Below are 12,308 nucleotides of genomic sequence, written 5' to 3'. Positions count from 1 at the left end.
TTGGTCTCCTTGGATTAGAAAAGATTAAGAGGAGATTTGGTAGCTTCACCAACAATCAACCAAATCTTGAAGGGTTTTAACAGCATAAAACGGAGAAGCTGTTTCCCATGGCGGAGGCATCAGTAACCAGAGGCTATAGATTTAAGATAATTGTCAAAAGAACCTGAGATGGCATGAAGAATTTTTTTTAATGTTAATGAGTCGTTATGATCTGGAGTAAACTGCCTAAAAAGCTGGGGGGAAGTAGATTCAATTCAATAAAAAAACTTTCACAAGGGAATTGGATATGTACTTGAAAGGATAAAATTTGCTGGGCTCTCGAGAAAGAGCAGGAGAGTGGGACTAATTGGATGGCTCTTTCAAAGAGTCGCCATTGCATCATGGGCTGAACGGTCCCCTCTGCACTGCTTCACTCTTTCACTCTATGTTTCTGGCCCAGATTTTCACCACAATGGAGAGCCTCTCCGTTGTTGCAAAAATCCCAGAAATGGCCAAATATCCTAAGCCCCACCCCCGAACCTGGCATTTCCCATCTTCGCGGTGGAACTGGAGTCGGGCCAAGGTTCACACGTGCGAAATTCATGGAGGCAGCTGTCCATTTATATCACCAGCTGCCTTCAATGAAGTGGGATTTTGGAAGAACAGGAGTGAGGAATCCATATTGTGCAGATTAGAACAGGTACAAGGAAGTCTGAACTTGGTGGATTCTTACGGATAGCCAGAGTACCACTTTGGAGAGGCAAGGTACCCCTTTAGATGGGGTTCTGGGACACCTTTGGGAGAGGTAAGGCACCCTTTGTGAGAGGTAAAGCAACTTTTGGGATTGTTAAAAGTAAACATGATTATGCACAAACTCATTGGAACTGTCAAGCTGTAAAAGAGGTGTCCAGCTGTGCAGGAACTGTTCAGCTGTCAAGGAAATGTTAAGGAGCTGTCCACCTGTCAAAGCTATTTAAGAAGTGTCAAACCTAGAAAAGTTACCCAGCAAATGTCAAAACTGTCAAGGAACTATCCAAGGATACTTGGTGAATTGGCACGGAGGGGGTAAAGGCAAAGTGTAGTGGTGGCATGGGTTGACACTGAGTTGGCATAGGGGTACGGGGCAATGGGGATGGGGTAGAGGGACATTAAGTTGGCACAGGGTTATGGGTGCTATGGGGTTTGGGTAGAGGGGGATTAATTTGGCGTAGGCATGTGAAGGAGCATGGAGGTGGGTAGAGGGTAACTAAGTTGGCCATGGGGTGTGGGGACCATGGGTAGTTGTTGGAGGGCATGGGCTGGCATAGGTTGGCATGGTTGGGGCATAGGGCGTGTGTGGGGGTATGAGGGGTGAGGGCTGGAGGGATATTTTTAGTTTTATTGTATTTTTTAATTTATTTAAACACAATGTCGGGACACAGAGGACTTGTCCCCAGCCCGCCTCCACGCCCGGAGCCTGTGGTTTCATTCTGGGGTCGCCCACCTGACTCATGTTTCAGTCCACACCCCACCCATCACACTCCCCACCACCCCTGACTGAATACCTCACCTGCAGGCAGCCAATTCTAAAGGCCAGGTTCAGTTCACCGAGCTTTGAAATCTCCCAACTCGGTGTACCCAACCCAGGGACCAAAATCAGGGCACCTGTATCAGGAAATCCAGGTTTTCTTGTCTTCATATGAAATTTATTATCAGTGATCCAGCTACATCTCATTGTCCCTCTCAATAAGTGATTGAGCAGAAAAAAAGTTCTACAAGTAATAATGGCATTCCCCTTTAAGAGTGCTATCCCCAAAATGACTGAAGAGGCCTTCAAAGCAGTTCCTGTTTTAAACAAACACTGAAGTGCATTCCTGGTGCTGAACATACAAACAGAACCAATGGATAGATTGAATTTATTTATAAAATTTTGAAAAGTTTAATGATGAGATGACAAAAAAAGTAAACTGTCATTTGCTCTTAAATTACACTGTGTACAGAGAATGGTGCTCTACACGAAACAGGCCTAAGGCTTACTTGCCAAATAATACACTCCCACTTGACAATACCGATGCTATAACTGGCCTGCAAACCTTTAATTATTGTGCAACACAGTGCAATATTCTTTTTATGCATTGATACCATTTTGTTTTAATTCATTAATAAAAACAAAAATTAAAGATTAGTAGGGAATTTGGAGATAAATTTTTACTGTAGCAAAGTATCTGCCGTTAGTTCGACTCGTCCTTGTACATTTGTTTTAAAATTTGTGTGCCAAGTTGCTGAAAGTTCGACCTGATAATGTTGCAGCAATGGAAACAGAGCATCCGGGACCTTTGTGAACAGGGCAGCCAATACTGTGACATATTGGCATGGATAGAAAATTGGCTAGCTAACAGGAAACAGGGAGTAGGCATAAAAGGCTCATTTTCGGGTTGGCAGGATTTGATGAATGGTGTGCCACAGGGATCAGTGCTGGGGCCTCAACCCTTTACAATGAAGGGACCGATGGTATGGTTGCTAAATTTGCTGATGACACAAAGGTAGATAGGAAAGTAAGTTGTGAAGAGGATGTAAGGAGTCTACAAAAGGATATAGATAAGTTAGGTGAGTGGGCAAAGAGGTGGCAAGTGAAGTATAATGTAAGAGAATGTGAGGTTGTCCATTCTGGCAGGACTAATAAAAAAGAGGCATATTATCTAAACAGTGAGAGATTGCAGAGCTCTGAGGTGCAGAGGGATCTGGGTATCCAAGTGCATGAATCCGAAGGTTAGTATGCAGGTGCAGCAAATAATTATCAAAGCTAATGGAATATTATTGTTTATTACAAGGGGAATTGAATACAAGGTTATACTTCAGTTATACAGGGCATTGGTGAGACCATATCTGGAGTACTGTGTACAGTATTGATCTCCTTATTTAAGGAAAGATGTAAATGCATTAGAAGCAGTTCAGAAAAGGTTTACTAGATTAATACCTGGAATGGTGAGTTATCTTATGAGGAAAAGTTGGATAGGCTAGGCTTGTATCCGCTCGAGTTTAGAAGAGTAAGAAGTGACTTGACTGAAACATATAAGATCCTGAGGGGACTTGACAGGGTGAATGTGGAAAGGATATTTCCTCGTGGGGGAGTCTAGAACTCAGGGTCACTGTTTCAAAATAAGGGGTCGTCCATTTAAGACAGAGATGAAGAATTTATTTTTTCTCTCAGAGGGTTGTGAGACTTTGGAATTCTCTTCCTCAAAAGGTGGTTGAGGCAGAGTCCTTGAATATCTTTAAGGCAGAGGTAGATAGATTCTTGATAAGCAAGGGGGTGAAAAGTTATTGGGGGTAGGCAGGAATATGAGGTTAAAATCAGATCAGCCCTGATCTTATTGAACGGTGAAGCAGGCTTAGGGGGCCAAGTGGCTTACTCCTGCTCCTAATTGGTATGTTCGTATGTCCTTAAATTAGACTGAATGATTGTGAAGTGAACAGCGCAGTGACTAAGAAGGAATCTAAGTTGGGGGTGGGGAGAGGTAAATTAAATGTCAAATTAAGTATAAAAAGAGAAATAAAGCATGAAAGAAAGAATGGACTAAAAGAGAGGAGAAAAAGAAACAGACAGGGAAACTAAAAAAAAATTAAATGGTACATTTTTTTAAATTGCCATCAACATTTAGAACCTGAAGGAATGAGGCTATAGACTTGTAATAATTAACTTTCAATGCCAGAGGAGGTTAATTAGCAGCATGACACTATCGGTAGGAGTGGCAACCACAGAGTCCTTGTGGGGACGAAGTCGCAACTTTACGTTGAGGATACCCTCCATCATGTTGTGTGGCACTACCACCATGCTAAATAGGATAGCTTTCGAATAGATCTAGCAACTCAAGACTGGGCCATCACCAGCACAGAATTATACTCAACCACAATCTGTAACCTCATTGCCCAGCATATCCCCCTCTCTACCATTACCACCAAGCCAGGGGATCAACCCTGGTTCAATGATGAGTGCAGGAGGGATTGCCAGGAACAGCACCAGGCAAACCTAAAAATGAGGGATTAACCTGGTGAAGCTACAACACAGGATTACTTGAGTACCAAGTAGCATAAGCAACAAATGATAGAGCTAAGTGGCTCCTCAACCAATGGATCAGATCTAAGCCCTGCAGTCCTGCCGCATCCAGTCATGAATGGTGGTGGACAATTAAACAACTCACTGGAGGAGGAGGCCTCTCGGCTCCTGACCTCATTACAGCCTTGGTTCAAAAATGGACAAAAGAACTGAACTCCAGAGGTGAGGTGAGAGTGACTGCTCTTGACATCAAGGCAGTATTTGACCATTTGTGGCATCAAGGAGCCCTAGGAGAACTGGAGTCAATGGGAATCAGGGGGAAAGCTCTCCATTGGTTGGAGTCATAGCAAGCACAAAGGAAAATGGTTTTGGTTGTTAAAGGTCAATCATCTCAGTTCCAGGACATCATTGTACTAGGCCAAGCCATCTTCAGCTGCTTCATCAATGACCTTTCTTCCATCATAAGGTCAGAAGTAGGGATGCTCTCTGATGATTGCACAATGTCCAGCAATCAAACAACTTCTCAACTTATCTACAAAATGCAAATTCCATTCACACTCTGTCTGCTGAGACTTTATCTTAGCTCATCCATCTCCACTTCGAAATGCCTGTTTTACACTTAACCCCTTTGATGATTCAGACCTTGCAGGCTGTCTTTAGTTTAAATAAATTAGCCTCACACACACACAAACATACACACAGAAGCCTGCTTCTGTATCCCACAGTGACATGAGGGAAAAAAGTTATATTCCCTTTACAAAATGCAGCAAGGCCTGGACAATGTCCAGACTTGGGCTGACGAGTGGCAAGTAACATTCACGTCACTAAAGTGCCAGGCAATGACCACCTCTAACAAGAGAGAATCCAACCATTGCCCCTTGACATTCAATGGCATTACCATTGCCAAATTCCCCACTATCAACATCCTGGGGGTTACTATTGACCAGAAACTGAACTGGACTGGCCATATAACTACTGTGGCTACAAGAGCAGGCCAGAGGCTAGGAATCATGCGACGAGTAACTCACCTCCTGACTCCCCAAAGCCTGTCTACCATCTACAAGGCACAAGTCAGGAGTGTGATGGAATACTCTCCACTTGCTAGGATGAGTGCAGCTCCAACAACACTCAGGAAGCTCGACACCATCCAGCATAAAACAACCCGGTTGATTGGCACCCCATCCACAAACATTCACTCGCTCCAGCACCGACTGGCAGCAGTATGTACCATCTACAAGATGCACGGCAAGAACTCACCAAGCCTCTTTAGACAGCACTTTCCAAACCCACGACTGCTACAATCTAGAAGGACAAGGGCAGCAGACACATGGGAACAATGCCACCTAGAAGTTCCCCTCCAAGCCCTTCACCATCTTGACTTGGAAATATATCATCATCCTTTCACCGTCGCTGGGTCAAAATTCTGGAACTCCCTCCCTAACAGCACTGTGGGTTTACCTACACCACATGGACTGCAGCAGTTTAAGAAGGCAGCTCACCACCCTTTCTCAAGAGCAATTAGGGGTGGGCAATAAAATCTGGTCGAGCCAACGACACCCACATCCTGTAAATGAATAACAAAACACTTATCATATAATTAAAAAGGAACTTTGATGAGGAATGATTTAAATTTACTTTCCATGGTGAGTTTAGCTTGTGTGCAAATGCAGCAACTTCACACCATTCAAAGTATTTCAGTGGTGAGCCAAATAGTGAGATGCTGTTTTTGCAAAGTGAGCGGTGGGGTAACACAACTTGGATAGCAATGTCTGGAATTTTGAGTTGAACCTCACACCTGCCCCTGCACCCAAAGTTGCTGCACCACTTGCATATATAGCAGTATGCACCATTAGCCTCACAACTATTTTGAGAATAAAATCTGACCAATTAATAGATCCAGAGGAACTGACAGACCTATTAGTTGATTGGATTTCATTTGAATGCTTTTCCATAATTGTATAGTTGATATCTTACTGATACAAAATAGGATGAGAAATAGTCTATGGTGACCTTTTTGGCAGAAACTCTAATTCTGACAACAAATTACTGATGAAAATGAACATAATCTGGATTATAGTTTCCACAAGATTTTAATTCTGTTATGCAAGTTTCAACGACAAAACCTACCTGACCAAGAGATAACCACATAATATGTTGGATTTGAAATACCTGATAGAAAGGATATAAGAGGGGAATTTTAAGGAATTACATTTTAATTTGTCTTAGGATAAAAGAAGAAAAATGTAAAATCCCTCTTTGCTAATCAATAGAATTAACTTGAATTTGTGACTTGTAGTTGTGCTTCTCCTGCCTCTTTGCAATCTTCTGACCTATAAAGAGGATGATTACACTAATTCATCTGAAGGATTGCATCTGAAACCTTGCATCTTTTTGTATTTGAAATAATGGCGAAGCTGTAGTACAGTTCCAACATTTTTGCTTATTTCTAGTATTCCCATTGCTTTTAAATCTCTTTGTAGCTCTCCACTTACTTTAATATTATCTCATTCCAGCTTTCTCATTCGGTTTCCTTACAAACTCTAATACAATGTCATCAAGCACACATCCATTCAAATTCATCCAAAGTGGAAGCCAGCACTTCTTTTTACAGCAGCTGGAGTTGATTGTTGTGATGTTAAATCAGTTTGTCATTGGGTTGCCCTTCTTCAGCAAAACTCTTATCAATTACACCTAATCCAGGACCAAGTATGTATAAGTACATGTCCCACGTGGTGAGGGAATGAATCTGAGATTTCAATCAGCACCCAGAAAGGGAAACTCTTTCGAGTTATCAACAGTCACAGATTGCAACTCTTTCGAGTACAATCATAGTTCTTGGTTTCCGGGAGTGGGACATGAACCCACAACCCTCTGATTCAAAGGCGAGGGTGCTATGAACTGAGCCACAGCTGACACCTCTCCACAGCTGACACCTCTACCCAGAAAGGGAAACTCTTTCGAGTTATCAACAGTCACAGATTGCAACTCTTTCGAGTACAATCACAGTTCTTGGTTTCCGGGAGTGGGACATGAACCCACAACCCTCTGATTCAAAGGTGAGGGTGCTATGAACTGAGCCACAGCTGACACCTCTCCACAGCTGACACCTCTACCCAGAAAGGGAAGAACAACACCAATCCCCAAGGTGCTAATGCAGGTCATTACATATTAGATTGGCATCGATTGAGCATGAATGAGCAGCTTTACCCACCCAGAAATGTTATGGGGTCAATTTAAACTCTCAACAGGTTTTGGGTGGAGTGACTACAAAACCCAATTGCTGCCTAAATTTGAGGCTTGGGCTTATGGGTTTTCTGGCAGGCCTTCACGGGCTTTTGCTCTTTCATCGTTATAAAATGCGATTGGCCAGAAATTGAGGTTGGAGTGTATTTATTGTGATAAACAAAGTATCACAAATGTGTGGGTCAGGCTGGATGGAGCAGAGGCTCTGCTCCTGTCCATCACTGTTTGTGTGTGAGTCGGAGATAAGGCCCTGGAAGTCATGATTGAACGGGTGAAGACGAGTAGCACTCAATTTCTGGAGGGCTTACAAAAATTTACATAGTCGCCAGTCCTGGAGAGAGGTGGCTGAAATGATCAGCTTCAGGAGTATCCAGCCCGAGAATCCAGTGCAGGAATGGTTTCACAGGAGTAACACGGGTGACTGTAGGTCTTTGTTTCTGCATCCCTGGCTCCTGGCAGCAGTCCATCCCACTGCCACACCTTTCCACAGCCCCCATCCTCCAGCACTTGCACAATTCCTTCCGCTGTATCACATCCTTCACCATGCATCACAAGAACATATTAAAACACCTAAAAAGGAATTAAACCAGACGGACCACCTGGCATCAACCTAGGAACTGGAAACAACAATGGCAATCTCAGCCCTGTCGACCCTGCAAAGTCCTCCTTACTAACATCTGGGGGCTGGCGTCAAAATTGGGAGAGATGCCTCACATACATCCTCAGCAAAATGCCTGCTGCAGATGCAGATGCATCTGTCCATGACAGTATTGGTAGGAGTGACCACCGTACAGTCGTTGTGGAGACAAGGGCTCGCCTTCACTTTGAGGAATGCCCTCCATCGTATTGTGTGGCACGACCACTGTGCTAAATGGGATAGATTTCAAACAGATATAGCAACTTACGACTGGGTACCCATGAGGCGCTGTAGGCCATCAGCAGCAGCAGAATTGTACTCGAACACAATCTGTAACGTCATGGCCCGGCATATCCCCCAATCCACCATTACCATCAAGCCAGGGGATCAACCCTGGTTCAATGAAGAGTGCAGGAGGGCATGCCAGGAGTAGCACCAGGCATGCCTAAACATGAGGTGTCAACCTGGTGAAGCTATAACAAAGGACTACTTCCGTGCCAAACAGCATAAGCAGCAAGTGATAGACAGGGCTAAGTGATCCCACATCCAACGGATCAGATCTAAGCTCTGCAGTCCTGCCACATCCAGTCGTGAATGGTGGTGGACAATTAAACAACTCACTGGAGGAGGAGGCTCCACAAATATCTCCATCCTCAATGATGGAGAAGCCCAGCACATCAGTGCAAAAGATAAGGCTGAAGCATTTGCTACAATCTTCAGCCAGAAGTGCCAAGAATGATCCATCTCGGCCTCCTCCAGAGGTCCCCAGCATCACAGATGCCAGTCTCCAGCCAGTTCGATTCACTCCACGTGACAACAAGAAACAGCTGAAGGCACTGGATACTGCAAAGGCTATGGGCCCTGACAATATTCCAGCAAGAAACTTGTGCTCCAGAACTTGCTGCACCCTAGTACAGCTACAATACTGGCATCTACCTGGCTATGTGGAAAATTGCCCAGGTATATCCTGTACACAAAAAGCAGACAAATCCAACCCAGCCAATTATTGCCCCATCAGTCTACTCTCCATCATCAGTAAAGCAATGGAAGGCGTCATCAACAGTGCTATCAAGCGGCACTTGCTTAGCAATAACCTGCTCACTGATGCCCAGTTTGGGTTCCGCCAGGGCCACTCAGCTCCTGACCTCATTACAGCCTTTGTTCAAACATGGACAAAAGAGTTGAACTCCCGAGGTGAGGTGAGAGTGACTGCTCTTGACATCAAGGCAGCATTTGGCAGAGTGTGACATCAAGGAGCCCTAGCAAAACTGGAGTCAATGGGAATCAGGGGGAAAATTCCCCACTGGTTGGCGTCATGCCCAGCACAAAGGAAGATGGTTGTGGTTGTTGGAGGTCAGTCATCTCAGCTCCAGGACATCACTGCAGGAGTTCCTCAGGGTGGTGTCCTCAGCCCAGCCATCTTCAGCTGCTTCATCAATGACCTTCCTTCCATCATAAGGTCAGAAGTGGGGATATTCGCTAATGATTGCACGATGTTCAGTAGCATTTGCAACTCCTCAGATACTGAAGCAGTCCATGTACAAATGCAGCAAGATCTGGACAACATCCAGGCTTGGGCTGACAAGTGGCAAGTAACATTTTTGCCACACAAGTGTCAGGCAATGACCATCTCCAACAAGAGAGAATCCAACCATCGCCCCTTGATGTTCAATGGCATTATGATCACTGAATCCCTCACTCTCAACATCCTGGGGGTTACTATTGACCAGAAACTGAACTGGACTGGCCATATAACTACTGTGGCTACAAGAGCAGGTCAGAGACTAGGGATCGTGTGATGAGTAACTCACCTCCTGACTCCCCAAAGCCTGTCTACCATCTACAAGGCACAAGTCAGGAGTGTGATGGATTACTCTCCACTTGCCTGGATGATTGCAGCTCCCACAACACTCAAGGAGCTTGACACTGTCCAGGACAAAGCAGCCCACTTGATTGGCACCACATCCACAAACATTCACTCCCTCCACCACCAACGCACAGTAGCAGCAGTGTGTATCATCTACAAGATGCACTGCAGAAATTCACCATGGCTCCTTTGACAGCACATTCCAAACCCACGACCACTACCACCTAGAAGGACAAGGGCAGCAGATAGGTGGAAACACCACCACCTGGAGTTCCCCTCCAAGTCACTCACCATCCTGACTTGAAAATATATCGTTGTTCCTTCATTGTTGCTGGATCAAAATCCTGGAACCTCCTTCCTAACAGCACTATAGATGTACCTACACCACATGGACTACAGCCGTTCAAGAAGGCAGCTCGCCACCATCTTCTCAAGGGCAGTTAGGGATGGGCAATAAATGCTGGTCTAGCCAGTGATGCTCACATCCCATGAATGAATTTTTAAAAATTCATTCCACACATACACTCTCCTCTTCTTTACTTCCCTCACAGAAATCACTAACTGCACCTGTTCTGTATGTGGAAATCGTTAGGGAATCAGGAACATGTCTCATAACTGCTTCCTCGCTCACACTTCAGTCCCTTGTTTTCCATTAAATTCTCCCAACCTGCTTACAACTTGCTTCCCCTCAGATATTCCAGTCTCGGGATAGTCGGAGACTAGACCCTAAGATGCACTACAGGACCCCTCAGAAGTCCCAACGCACTGACTTTGTGGGAATTGCCTGGGAAGTCTGAACATTCCCTGCTCCCCGGGACTTTCTGAAAAAGTCTGCAACTTTGAGTTGGAGCTGGAGACTTCGGACAGTTCGACTTACTTAACTGGATAGTTACACAGGAAAATAGTAACTAAATAGGAACATAGTAACTAAAGCTAGTGTTGATCCTCTAGAGAGTGAGTCTGGGGAATTGGTAATGGAAAACAAGGAAATGGCAGAGGCATTGAATAAATATTTTGTGTCTGTCTTCACTGTAGAAGACCTAGAAAACTTCCCCAAAATACTTGAAAATCAAGAGGTGAACTGGTGGTTGGGGGTGGGGGGGTGGGCAGCGGGGGGGACTTAAAAATCACCATCACTTGGGAGAAGGTGCTGGGAAAACTACTGGACCTAAAGGCTGACAAATCCCCAGGACCTGATGTCCTGCATGCGAGGATCTTAAAAGGAGTGGCTGCAGAGATGGTAGATGCATTGGTTATAATCTTCCAAAACTTCTTAGATTATGGAAGGATCCTGTGGATTGGAAAATAGCTAATGTAACACCTTCATTCAAGTAGGAGGAAGGCAGGTCTGATCAGGGTCAGAAATAGAGGTTCTGGCTGTGAACGGAAGATTTGGGTCTTTATCTCTCTCTCAGCATGTGCAATGACTAGAAGCCCTATACAGGTGCACTCGCCTTTGCAGTTGACTCTCATTAACTCTTGTTCTCGCCTTCCCTCCATTTGAAGGTTAAAACAACATCAGGGAGAAAGTGAGGCCAGGGGAGAACCACCAAAGCTGATGATCCTGAGCTGGAGCAGCAAACTCTGGAGATCAGAGTTTCCGGAGCTGTCTGAATTAGAGATTTAAATGTGCAGCTTATCTAACCACAGGGAAGAGGCCCTAGACTGAGACACCTGCCTTTATCTTGTGCAGAAAGGTTTCACATCTGAGTGACAAGAACACTGCTCATCAGAACAAGGAGCCATAGACAGGGAGGCATTCTTGGGACAAAAACAGAATTACCTGGAAAAACTCAGCAGGTCTGGCAGCATCGGCGGAGAAGAAATCAGTTAACGTTTCGAGCCTTCATGGCCCTTCTTGGGAGTCTACTGGCAATAGTGAACAGTATGTACATTGATTAACACCCGAGCCCAGGCTGTGCAACTAATTCTTCTTAACTTTCCTAACCCTGCCGCTATGTCGTGGTGCTTCCTGGACATCCTCAGTGGAGGTGGAGGCAGCCTGCTGATTGTGAAGACATTGGCAGGCGTCCTGGAGGGCCGAGGTTTGAAGGGCCCCAGGCTGCTTTCAGGGCCCTGCTGTATGGCAGTGGCACCCTCCTCGGCCTGTGGAGCTGGAGCTGCTGAGGTCACAGGAAGAGGGGATTCGGATGGGCCAGACACTCCTGGAGTCACCTGGATGGATGGCACAGGGGTGTGCAACTGCTGATCCTCCTCCCTATGGGTGCCCAAGGGCCCCAGGCTGATTCCTTGAGGAGAAGGGGTAGCTGGAGTGAGGTTGAGCTGCCCGGCACCCCTCTCGCATACACACCATTGGAGGCCAACTATGGCATCAGCAATGGAGTTGAGCCCATGCAGCAGTGCAGGAGCTGGACCAAGGTCTCCATGGCAGCCGCCATCCTACTAGTGTTGATCTAAGTGCATTGGCATGCTGGCGCTATCACCTCAGTCTGAAGACGGACGGACTCTTCCATCGTGCTTTGCAATCTGAGGAGTGCAGCGGACATTCCTTGCCTTTGCAGCTCCAGCAACTGTGACATGAGTCC

This window comes from Cetorhinus maximus, chromosome 4 (genome assembly GCF_964194155.1).
Source record: "Cetorhinus maximus chromosome 4, sCetMax3.hap1.1, whole genome shotgun sequence".
Lineage (NCBI taxonomy): Eukaryota > Metazoa > Chordata > Chondrichthyes > Lamniformes > Cetorhinidae > Cetorhinus > Cetorhinus maximus.
Note: the sequence above shows the minus strand (reverse complement) of the source record.